A 13,451-nucleotide genomic window follows, 5' to 3' on the forward strand; every position below is an offset into this window, starting at 1 on the left:
TGTTCAGCAAGGGGTTCCAAACTGAATATTATTATTATTTTTTTTATTATTATTATTTATTTAAATTTATATGCCGCCCTTCTCCCTGAGGACTTAGGGTGGCTCACGACAATAAAAATTAAAAAACATAGGATGAAAAGTTTTTTTTAAAAGAATTAAACAATAAATACAATAATTACATGACAATTTAAAAAACCTGATAAAAACCTAATTAAAAACCGTAGTCAGTCCAGACTGGAACAACCAAGTCTTCAGGTCACAGCGGAATGACCGAATGTCAAGGGTCATCTGCAGCTCCGGGGGTAATTCGTTCCAGAGGGTCGGCGTGCCCACAGAGAAGGGTCTCCCCCTAGGGGTTGCCAGCCGGCATTGCCTGGCCAGCGGCACCATGAGGAGGCCGACTCTGTGGGAGTGAACCAGGGGATGGGATGTTGACAATGGCAGCAAGTGGTCTTGCAAGTACCCTGGGCCTAAGCCATGCAGGGCTTTAAAGGTTATTACCAGCACCTTGAATCACACCCGGAGGGCAACCAGAAGCCTATGCAGCTTGCGCAGGAGTGGTGTAACATGGGAGTACCGAGATACTCCCATGAGCACCCACGCGGCCGCATTTTGCACCAGTTGAAGCCTCTGGGTGCTCTTCAAGGGCAGCCCCATGTAAAGAGCATTGCAGTAGTCCAGGCAAGAAGTGACGAGGGCATGAGTAACCATGCATAGGGCATCTCGGTCCAAAAAGGGGCACAACTGGTGCACTAGGCGAAATTGTGCGAAGGCCTGCCTGGTCATGGCCATTAAATGATCTTCCAAATTGAGCCATGAATCCAGGAGGACACCCAAGTTGTGAGCCCTTTCTGAGGGGGGCAATACCTCCCCCCATTAAAAGAGAAGGAGCTAGTTGGACAACACAAGATGCCGGTATCCACAGCCACTCGATCTTGGAGGGGTTGAGCCTGAGCCTGTTACTTCTCATCCAGACCCGCACTGCCTCCAGGCACTGGGACATCACGTCAAGGGCATCACTGGGTTGGCTAGGGGTGGAGATGAATAACTGGGTATCATCCGCATATTGGTGATACCTCACCCCAAAGCCACGGATGATCTCCCCCAGCGGCCTCATATAGATGTTAAACAGGAGGGGGGAGAGAACCAACCCCTGAGGCACTCCACAAGTGAGGGGCCTCGGGGTAGATCTTTGTCCCCCTGCCAATACAAACTGCGAGGGGCCCAAGAGGTAGGAGGAGAACCACCATAAAACAGTGCCTCCCACTCCCAAGCCCTCAAGCCGTCACAGCAGGATACCATGATCAATGGTATCAAAAGCCGCTGAGAGGTCAAGTAGGACCAGGACAGAGGAACAACCCCTGTCCTGGGCCCTCCAGACATTATCTACCAGTGCGATCAATGCCGTTTCCGTGCTGTAACCGGATCTGAAACCAGACTGGTATGGGTCCAGATAGTCCACTTCCTCTAGGAATTGCAGGAACTGACACACCACCACACTCTAGACAACCTTTGCTACAAAGCGAAGGTTTATTTTATTTATTTTAATCCCATTTATATCCTGCCCTTCTCCGAAGACTCAGGGCAGCTTACAATCTAAGCACAAATCAATGTGCTTAGCAATAGCCTTCATTCTATGTATATGCCTGCTTATTAGGGCTTTCACCGCCCCCCCAGCGGCATTATTACAAAGTCAGCTTATTGCCCCCAACAATCTGGGTCCTCATTTTACCTACCTCAGAAGGTTGGAGACAGGTCGGTAGTTGTTCAATGAGGATGGGTCCAGAGCAGGCTTCTTGAGGAGGGGCCTCACCACCGCCTCTTTCAAGGCAGAGGGGAAGACACCCTCTGTCAAAGAAGCATTGACCACTGCCTGGAGCCAGCCCTGTCACCTCCTGGGCAGCCAAAACCAACCAGGAGGGACATGGGTCCAGTAAACAAGTGGTAGCACTCAGTTTACGCATGATCCTATCCACATCATCCAGAGTCACAGGGTCAAACTCACCCCAAATGGTATCATCAAGACCTACCCCCTCCACTCCGCTGGACTCCGCCCTGTCGGAGTCCAAGCTAGTCCAAATCTGAGTTATTTTGTCCTGCAGATACTGTACAAATTCCTCAGCCTTACTCTGCAAGGGGTTATCCCTTGGTCCCTGATTAAACAGGGAGCGGGTCACTCTAAACAGGGCAGCTGGGCAGTTATCTGCGGATGCAATGAGAGCGGAAAAGTAAACACGCTTTGCCGCTTCCATCGCCACTAGGTAAGACTTAAGATAAGTTCTTAGCTGTGTTGGATCAGATTTGGATCCACTGGACCTCCAACAGCTCTCTAGGTGTCTTTTCCAGTGCTTCATCTCCCGAAGCCCCTCGGTGAACCAGGGGGCCACCCGGGGTCTGCGCTGGATCAGAGGCTGCAAAGGCACAACTCGATCCAGGGCCCCAGCAGCCGCTCTCTCCCAGGTTTCAACTAGGGCCTCGGCTGAGTTGTGGGCCAGAGAGGGCAGGAAATATCCCAAGCTCTGTCTGGAACCTTTCAGGGTCCATCTGGTGCCTGGGGAAGAACCACCTAATTGGCTCCGCCTCCCAGCAGCAAGGGGTGGCGAACTGAAAGTCTAGTCAGAGAAGGAAGTGATCGGACCATGACTGGGGTTGGATGGCTAAGTCCCCCCTACCTAGATCAGTATTCCACTGCCCAGAGATAAAAACCAGGTCAAGTGTGTGCCCTCCATTATGGGTCGGGTCCTGAATTATTTGAGTCAGGTCCATGACCGTCATGGAAGAAATGAACTCCCAGGCCAACTCAGACGCCTCACCCACGGAAGGCAGATTGAAGTCCCCCAGAACTATAAGCCTGGGGAACTCAATCTCCAACCCAGACAAGATGTCAAGAAGCTTGGGCAGGACAGGTACATGATCAATAGGCCCAACTGAACTCCAGGACCCCACTTCAAAAGGAGAGTTTCACATCCGCCTATCTGAGGGACAGTGGCCTCTCGCGGACAAAGACTCCCTAACAATAACCGCCACCCCCCCGCCCCTGCCCTGGGCCCACGCTGGTGAAGCACTCGGAAACTTGGTGGGCATAATTCTGAGAGAGGAACACCCCCCTCTTGGCCCAACCAGGTCTCTGTGATGCAAGCCAGGTCCGCGTTCTCCTCCTCAATAAGATCCTGTATGAGGGGAGCCTTGTTCACCATGGACCTGGCGTTGATATATACCAACCTGAGCCCAGGGTCCTGATATATTATGCCCCTGGGGGAGCAAGAAGAGCAATGAGGGCAGGAACAGTCTACCGCTTGAAGACAGTGGTGGTCCATTCCCCAATTACGATAAAACCCTCTGCTCCCATATCCTCTGCCCCTCCCAATCACCATCAGAATGGAAAGACCCTTCTCCCTCGAAGCTGCATCCCGCCCAACTCCCTACTCCCCCCCATGATCATCCAATGGTCTGGATTGCTGTCCAGGTCGAATTCCCCCAAATTCACTTCGGATCCCTTGGGCCTCCCCCCTCCCGGATCCCCTTAAAATATTATTTAAGAATCTTAACAAAAATCCCCTCAGACTACTCTTTGCGGCATACCAACTTTCGGGGTCCCACAACCCGTCATCAAGGGAGATGTTCCGTAAAAAAGATGGACACTCCTGCTAGAGGGGGGAATCTTGCAGCGAGTAAAGTTCTGCTGTAGTGTACGCTAGCATACAAAAAGGAGAATGGTAAAATCAGACAATGAAGGATGCCAACAGATGGAAACAATAAAAAGTTCAGTCAGCCTGTGGCAGGTCCCAATGCCACAATCGTGGTAACAATGATGGTATGGTCAATGGCGGCAATGGCAGAAGCCGTAATAAAAGTGGCGATAACAACTCCAAAAAGGGTGCAGTCCTGATGACAACAATGGTGGCCCATCGTAGTGGACCTAAAAAACCTGGTTCAGCCACAGGGGCAAAACAGCTGCAGCCTCCGCAGCGGCAAGAGGGGGGGAGGCGAGCGCAACAGCAGCTGCCATAGCTGCAGCAGTAGCACCACCTAGTCCACAACGTCCACAGAGCCAGGCTCGCCAAGTGGCGGATGGGGGGAAGGAGCTGCGATATCAAAGGCCCCGCTCCACAGCCCCTCCAGTCACAACCCAAGGTCCCATGACAAAATGCACAGGCAGCTTCAACTTGGCTCTGGTTCCAATCCACTCGGCTCAGCTCCTTTCGGCTTGGCTCAACAAAGGAACAGCCGAGTCGGTCGGCCCCACCCAGCCGCCAGCATCCTCTCGCCAATATGTTTGAATGACCGGCCTCTCCTCCTCCTCCGTCCTCCACCATTTCCAGGCATATCCCGATGGGGGAGGGCACCAACGCTCCAGCGATAGTTCAGCTGACTGAGTGGGGACCAAATGATGGTAAAAAAGTCCCCGTGGCCACCCAACAAAGCCGAAATCCATTCATCCTTAAGCGCTCAGAAACAGCAGACAGCCATCATAGAATGACAAAGTGTTGGCTTATTCACTTAATTTTACACATGAAAAATGTTTATGCAATGTAGAAGTCCCAACATGTGGAATTGACAGTATGCTATATGTTCTCTGATAAAAATAGCTGCTGGTCAAAACGATTAAAAAAAAACAATTAGCAGAAGGTGAACTAGAAAAGTTGACTACTCTTTCATACTTCTAGTATGATCTCCCTTGGGATAAGCCATGTACACTAATTTGTGAATAAATTATTCCTGATGGCACAGCACATTTCCTTCACCTTGTATCACCTTGATTACTTTTTCTCAATAATTGCACTTTTTTTTAAAAAAAGTCCTAAGCTACAGTCATAATACTTTTTTAATTTCTGTGCCTAGAAGCATTCTTAAAATATGGTTAAAACTAGTACTTTTATTTACAGCATGCTGGTTTCCTTTAAAATAACAACAACAACAACATATGATAATATCCCTGACTTAATAATTGTTGATTAGGAAGACAAAAAGTCTGGATAATGGACATGGCAGTACCAGGAGACAGCAGGTAATTAGGATAGTAATAAAACAGTAATTCCAAGAGAGGATACTGTCACTGTAAATTTCAACAGAGCAGCAAATTAGGTAATAGGTAATAAATACAATAGACACTTCTTCGGGAATTTCTTTCTTTTTCTCTATTAAAATCCCTGAATAAAGAATGTGATCTAAGCCTTTTCTTTCTGGAGTTTAATTGAGGTCAGTTGAAATCATATCAGTGTCAGTTTAAGTTAGAATTGAATGAAGATATTGAGGTAGTAGGAAACTTCTGCCTTTTCAGATCGACCATCAACAGTACAGGAATATGCTGCAGATTAGCACTTAGTAGGGCAACCATGAAGGTCTTGGAAATTGTATTCAAATGTCGGGATATGTCTATACCTACAAAGATCAGAATCATGAAAGCGACGTTGTTCATAGAGAAGCAAAAGTTAAAGCTTGAAGAAGCAAGATAGGAAGAATATTGACATCCCTGAATTTTTGCATTAGGAAAGACTCTAGAGAATATCACGCACAACCAAGAATGCAAATAAACAAATCACTGAATAAATTGGCACAGAATTCTTACTTCACGCACAAATCATCAAGCTCAAATTATTCTATTTTGGGCACTATATGCAAATATATAGTTTCCTAGAAAAGGTTTTAATGTAAGGGAAAAAGAAGGAGAGGAAAAGGATGACCGGCAGCAAGGTGGATAGACAGTTGCAATAGGGGCACTATAGGAAAAGCTGAAAGACCAGGTTAGGGACAGGTCATCATGGATACATCTACTATATGGTCACATGTGGATAATGAATTGATGACATGAACAGAGGGATAGAGTCAAGATCATGTGAAATGTTAATACTACTTTATAATGCCTTGGTAAGGCTGCATTTGAAATATTGCATCTAGTTTTGGTCGCCACAATATAAAAAAAAAAATGTTGAGACTCTAGAAAGAGTACAGAGAAGAGCAACAAAAATGATTAAGGTATTGGAGGCTAAAACATATGAAGAATGGTTGCAGAAATTGGGTATGTCTAGTTTAACGAAAATAAAAACTGCGGTAACATGATACCAGTGTTCCAGTACCTATGGGGCTGCCACATAATTAGTTTTACCCCCTTTAATTGAGTCTGTCTGTGGCTTTTGGAAAGTTTTCTTTGAAGGTAAACTGGCTTAATTTAAAGCTAAAGCTTTTCGCAATTGCCGGAGCCTTTCTGTTTGCATTGCAACATTGTGACATGTGACACACCTGAGGTGGTAAAGGTAAAGAAAAAGGAGGTAAAGAAAAAAAAATGGAGTTTGTGTTTATTTTCTCGTTTTGCACTTGATTACTGTGTCTTTAAGGGAAGGGATTGGGGTGGGGTGCATTCTTACTACACTGTGGAAGAGCTCAGAAGGGCCAACCAGTTAGGCTCAGGAGTCTACAAACTAGAAACTTTAAGACCTGTGGACTTCAACTCCCAGAATTCCTCTGAGGGTTGAAGAATTCTGGTAGTTGAAGTCCACAAGTCTTAAAAGTGCCAATTTTGAAGACCTCTGAACTAGCTGGTAGTGGTGCATATTAATAAACATAGATAAATTCATCATACATTTGTCAGTGCAAAGGGAAAGTGATTCAGCAAAGGAACAGCCACCAAAGAAATTAAAACTGGTACTTTTCCCCTTTTTTTCTACAGTTTGTAATAGTTTATTAGATTATAGAATAAAATACAAAAATACAAAAGCAAACAGTAGGACACAATGGGGAGGAAAAAGGGGGGGAAAGTGATGGGGAGAAGGAAAAAAGAACAGATGTCAGAATCTATTTATATCATATTCATAAATGGAATGTTTCAAACATTATTCCATGGATTCTGCCATCTCCCGAAGAGTAGAGAATAGATGTGTATTGAAGCAGCAATAGGCATTTCAAAGGAAAGGAGAAGCCTTTTGAACTGGGGAACCAAAAGGGGGGGCTAGCATCTGGTTTTTGTCATGGAAGACAGCAATAAACAGGAAGAGTCCTAAGTTCCTTTTTCCCACGAGATGGATGATACGAGAGAAAGGATGGGGGACTGACCAAATGGAGGTTAAGGGGGGTTAAACCGGGAACTCTTTATAAGGGTTTACTTCGTGGAATAATATTAAGTCCTGTCTCGTTCCTACAACCAAGCATGTCATAGTAAAGATTCTTTTTGGAATAGATTTGACTCCAAGAATTTTGTCTTCCTAAGACGTGGTTTGGGGTGGGTCCTGACAACAGAGTTCCTCTGTTGCAGTAGAAGGAAGCATTAACATTGAACCTCAAGTTTTTTTTTTTACTTTTCAATAATATTATAAACTATCCATTTCTATAACAACAAATGAATCTAATCAGTAAAACCCAAAATACCCCCTCTTTTTTTTAGTCATCAGGTTTTTGACACTTTGCTAAGCACTGGTTGTACTCAAATATTGTCATGTCCTAAAAGTGGTACAATCTGTGAAAAGGTTGAAAAACCCTGGGTTAAGAGATCTCCAAGGTCCTTTCCAACTGCATATATTCTGAACATAATGATAATAGCAATGGCAATGGTACTTAGACTTATATAGTGCTTTGCATCCCTCTTTAAGTGGTTTACAGACCCAGCATATTGCCCCCAACAATCTGGATCTTCATTTTACCAACCTCGGAAGGATGCAAGGCTGAGTCAACCTTGAGCCATTCAGAAGCAAACTCCTAGAGTGAGCAATGTGTTAGCCTGCAGTACTGCATTCCAACTACTGCACCACAATGGCTAATAATCACCCCCCCCATATTCATTAAGCACAAATAAAGAATTCTGTTACTGTTTTTTTATAAAATAATGCTTCAAGGATATATCTCAGGACATTCAAGTAACTCACATAGAGTAAGCATTTGCTTTTAAAAAATTCAGGTTTTTTTCCCCCCCATTCTAAGAGAAGTGAGTTTCTTATAGCATGGTTCTGGAAATATCTAGGTTCTTTATTCTTTTTCTTTGTTTGTTAGCTGCGAAGCCATGTCCGACCCATCACGATCCCATGGACAATGTTCCTTCAGGCCTCCCAGTCCTCTACCATCTTCTGGAGTCCATTTAAGCTCACGCCTACTGCTTCAGTGACTCCATCCAGCCACCTCATTCTCTGTCGTCCCCTTCTTCTCTTGCCCTCAATGTTTCCCAGCATTAGGCTCTTCTTCAGTGAGTCCTTCCTTCTCATTAGGTGGCCAAAGTATTTGAGTTTCAACTTCAGGATATGGCCTGAAGGAGTCAGGGTTGATATCCTCTAAGACTGACCGGTTTGATCGCCTTGCAGTCCAGGAGACTCGCAGGAGTCTTCTCCAGCACCATAGTTCAAAGCCCTCAATAATTTGGCACTCAGACTTTCTTATGGTCCAACTTTCACTGCCAAACATTGCAAGTGGAAGACCATAGCCTTGACTATACGCACTTTTGTTGACAGGGTGATGTCTCTGCTTTTTAGTGTGCTGTCTAGATTTGTCATTGCTTTCCTCCCCGGGAGCAAGTGTCTTTTAATTTCTTGGCTACAGTCCCCATCTGCAGTGATCTTGGAGCCCAGGAAAATAAAATCTGTCACTACCTCCATTTCTTCCCCATCTATTTGCCAGGAATTGAGAGGGCTGGATGCCATGATCTTGGTTTTCTTAATGTTAAGTTTCAACCCAACTTTTGTACTCTCCTTCTTCACCTGCAACAAGAGGCTCTTTAGTTCCTCTTCACTTTCTGCCATTAGAGTGGTATCATCTGCATATCTTAGGTTGTTGATGTTTCTCCTGGCAATCTTAATTCCAACTTTTGATTCTTCTAGCCCTGCCTTTCTCATGATGTGTTCTGCATATAAGTTAAATAGGCAGGGTGACAGTATACAGCCCTGCCGGAATCCTTTCCCAGTTTTGAACCAATCAGTGGTTCCGTGTCCACTTCTCACTGTTGCTTCTTGACCCACATATAGGTTTCTCAAGAGACAAATAAGATGGTCTGGTACTCCCATCTCTTTAAGAACTTGCCACAGTTTGTTGTGATCCACACAATCAAAGGCTTTAGCATAGTCAATGAAGCAGAAGTAGATGTTTTTCTGGCTTTCCCTAGCTTTCTCCATGATCCAGCGTATGTTGGCAATTGGATCTCTAGTTCCTCTGCCTCTTCAAAATCCTGCCTGTACTTCTAGCTTGTAGGATTTTAAGCATAACTTTACTAGCATGTAAAATGAGTGCAATGGTGCGATAGTTTGAACATTCCTTGGCACTGCCTTTCTTTGGAATTGGAAAGGAAACTGATCTTTTCCAATCCTGTGGCCGCTGTTGAGTTTTCCAAATTTGCTGGCAAATTGAGTGTAGCACTTTTACTGCATTGTCTTTTAAGATTTTGAATAGCTCAGCTGGAATACTGTCACCTCCACTAGCTTTGTTGTTGCTCAGTTTTTGTTTTTGTTTTAATCCCATTTATATCCCGCCCTTCTCCGAAGACTCAGGGCGGCTTACAATTAAAGCACAAATCAATGTGCTTAGCAATAGCCTTCATTCTATGTATATGCCTGCTTATTAGGGCTTTCGGCTCCCCCCCAAGCGGCATTATTACAAAGTCAGCTTATTGCCCCCAACAATCTGGGTCCTCATTTTACCTACCTCGGAAGGATGGAAGGCTGAGTCAACCTTGAGCCTGGTGGGATGCGAACCTGCACTAATTGCAGGCAGCTGGTGTTACTTAAGGAGGCATTAGCCCACTGCTCCACCAAGGCTCTCTCTGAGGCCCACTTCACTTCACATTCTAGGATGTCTGGCTTGAGTTCAGTGACCACCTCATCATGGTTATCAGGGACGTTAAGCTCATTCTTGTATAGTTCTTCTGTGTAATTTTTCCACCTCTTCTTAATCTCTTATGCCTCTGTTAGGTTCCTGCCATTTTGGTCCTTTATCATGCCCATTTTTGCATTAAACGTTCCCTTCATCTCTCCAATTTTGTGGAAGAGATCTCTGGTCCTCCCTATTCTATTGTTTCTTTTCTATTTCTTTGCACTGTTCATTTAAGAAGGCATTCTTATCTCTTCTACCTATTCTCTGGAATTCTGCATTCAATTGGATGTATCTTTCTTTTTCTCCCTTGCCTTTCGCTTCCCTCCTTTCCTCAGCTATTTGCAAAGCTTCCTTAGACAGCCATTTTGCTTTCTTTTATTCCTTTTTCTTTGGCATGGTTTTAGTTGCTACCTCTTGTACAATGTTGCAAACCTCTGTCCATAGTTCTTCAGGCACTCTATCAGATCTAATTCCTTAAATGTATTTCTCACCTCTACTGTATATTCAACAGGGATATGATTTAATTCATACCTGAGTCGCCTAGTGCTTTTCCCTACTTTCTTCAGTTTAAGCCTAAACTTTGCAACGAGAAGCCACAGTCAGCTCCTTGTTTTGTTTTTACTGACTGTATAGAGCTTCTCCATCTTTGGCTGCAGAGCACATAGTCAATCTGATTTCTGTGTTGACTGTCTGGTGATGTCCATGTGTAGAGCCGTATCTTGGGTTGTTGGAAAAGAGTGTTTGCTATGACCATCGTATTCTCTTGACAAAATTATATCAACCTGTGCCCTGCTTCATTTTGTACTCCAAGGCCAAACTTGCCTGTTATTCCAGTTATCTTTTGGCATCCTACTTTAGATTCCAATCCCCCATGATGATAAGGACATCATTTTTTGGTGTTAGTTCTATAAGGTGCTGTAGGGCTTCTTAGAACCGGTGGTTGGGGCATAGACCTGGACTACTGTGATATTGAATGGTTTGCCTTGGATTCAAACTGAGATCATTCTGTCATTTTGGGGATTGTATCCCAGTATTGCTTTTCCTACTCTTTTATTGACTATGAAGGCTACTCCATTTCTTCTGAGGGATTCTTGCCCGCAGTAGTATACCTGATGGTCATCTGAATTAAATTCACCCATTCCTGTCCATTTTAGTTTGCTGATTCCTAAGATGTTGATGTTTAGTCTTGTCATCTCTTGTTTGACCACGTCCAGCTTTCCTTGATTCATGGATCTTATATTCCAGGTTGCTATGGAGAATAAATCTTTACATCATTGGACTTTCCTTTCACCACCAAATACATCCACAGCTGAGCATCCTTTCGGCTGTGGCCCAGTCGCTTCATTGTTTCTGGCGCTACTAGTACTAGCCCTCTGTTCTTCCCCAGTAGCATATTGGACACCTTCCGACCTGAGGGGCTCATCTTCCAGGATCGTATCTTTTTGCGTTTTGGTACTGTCCATAGGGTTTTCATGGCAAAGATACTGGAATGGGTTGCCATTTCCTTCTCCAGTGGATCATGTTTTGTCAGAACCCTCTGTTATGACCTGTCCGTCTTGGGTAGCCCTGCATGGCATAGCTCATAGCTTCATTGAATTACGCAAGCCCCTTCGCCACAACAAGGCAGTAATCCATTAAGGGGGCTTTATTCTTACCATACCACAGAAAGGCATGCCAGCCAATCTGCAGGTCATACCCCTCTAGGTATAGTAATCTTTTGTCTCTAAGTGTTATTGATTCTTTAATCCACGTTAAGATAGCTGCTTGGTAATATAACCTCCAGTCTGGGAGTCCAAATCCTCCCCTTTCTCTAATGTCCTGTAGTAATTTCACTTTAATTTTTTCCCTTGCCAAATAAATTTCAATATTATGGTATTCAGTTCATCAAAGAAGGCTTTTTCTAATTTTACCAGAATAGTTTTAAATAAAAAAAACATATTTTTGGTAAGATATTCATTTTAATTGTAGCTATTCTCCCCATCATTGACAATTGGAGATTTTTCCTCTTTTCTAAGTCCAGTTTTATTTGTTTTAATAATTTTGTATAGTTCTCCTCTTTTACTGTTATACATCTTGCTGTTAAGTAAATTCCCAAGTACTTAACTTTTTTAACTATTTGAAGATTTGTTTTTCCTGCAAGTTGTGTTTTCTGTTTTTCTGTTAAGTTCTTTGTCAAAACTTTAGTCTTTTCTCTATTTATTATCAGGCCTGCTACCTCACCATATTGTTCTATTGTGGCCAACAATTTTGTGCTTGTTTCCAGAGGTTCTTCCAATATAAAGACCAAGTCATCCGCGAATGCCTGCAATTTATATTTTTCACCCTTTATCTCCAGTCCTTTAATCTCAGAGAAAAAAAATATATATTAAGATACCTGAATGGCTTTCAACAATAGAAGCCTTTGCTTACCCAAACTTAATTAACTATGATAAACTTGTAACATATAAAGACTTAATGGACAATGAAGGAAGATTGAAATCTAGAAAAGACTTACAACAACAAGGTATTGGCCTATCATGGTGGCCATACCTACAAATCCAATCAAGATATGAAAAAGACATGAAAACGATCGGGCTCTATAAGGAAATGACAGAACTTGATCTTACATTGCTAAAAACAGATGAAAAGCTGATTAAAAAACTTTATCGATTAATGCTTAACTTAAAGTGGAGGAGGAACAAGTTAAAGAAACAATGATAATATGGGCAAAAGATGTAGGACATACTATAGAGCTTGAAGAATGGGAAAAGTTATGGGACAGAAATATTAGATTAACCAAAGCTGTACCATATAAATAAAATTTGTATAAAATGTTTTATAGATGGCACATGACACCAGTGAGACTAGCCAAAATGTTTAAAAATACTTCAAATGTCTATTGGAAATGTAATCAAAGACCAGGTACTTATTATCATATATGGTGGTCATGTCCTAAAGCAAAAAGATGATTAAAAAACAAATAGAATTTAACCCAGAATTGTTTCTGTTAGGAATGATAGGTGCCAACTATGACAAGGAGAGCGGATACTTAATGTTACATGTATTGACAGCAGCGAGAATTATGTATGCCCAATATTGGAAAAATGAAAAGTTACCGACTGAAGAAGTATTAATCAAGAAAATATTGGATTGTGCAGAAATGGATAGATTAACTTTAGCAATTAAAGAGAAAGAACTTTCAGTTTACTCTAGAACTTGGAACAAATTTTATCAATGGCTAGATAAGCGAGTTAGAGAGAAAGGAATGTGATATGCAATTTTTAATTTATTTGAGTAAGAAAAATACTATACATTGAAAACGTAGTATTGTTTATGATAATCTATTATACCTACCATTGTTATTATTAGCTTTACTAGTTTTATTTATATATATTTACCCAGACAATATGTTGTTTGCCAAATATTGAATGTTATTGGGGGAAAACCCAAACCTCACCCTCAACCTTTCCTGTACCCTATCCCAAATTCCCATCCCATTACCCCCCCCCCTCCTTTAACCATATAAAAACTAATATATTTTTTTTCAAAAAACAAACAAAAAAACTTTCAGGTTTTTCCCCCCCCCCCAGATGTAAATTGTTTTCCCTAATTTATTTAGAAAAAGAAGGGGTGCCAAAAATACCTATTGACGGAAGACTATAAGAGTTTCATGCACTATCCCAAAATAT

General features: G+C 42.8%; 1 protein-coding gene across 1 annotated transcript in view; it reads right to left on the minus strand.

The window, feature by feature from the left end:
* CSMD3 (CUB and Sushi multiple domains 3) overlaps positions 1–13,451 on the minus strand; it is a gene marked incomplete at its 5' end in the record, with an annotated part of 687,334 nt that overhangs the window by 294,254 nt on the left and 379,629 nt on the right. The window lies entirely within an intron of this gene.

Source organism: Vipera berus (genome assembly GCF_964194415.1).
Source record: "Vipera berus genome assembly, chromosome: 3".
Lineage (NCBI taxonomy): Eukaryota > Metazoa > Chordata > Lepidosauria > Squamata > Viperidae > Vipera > Vipera berus.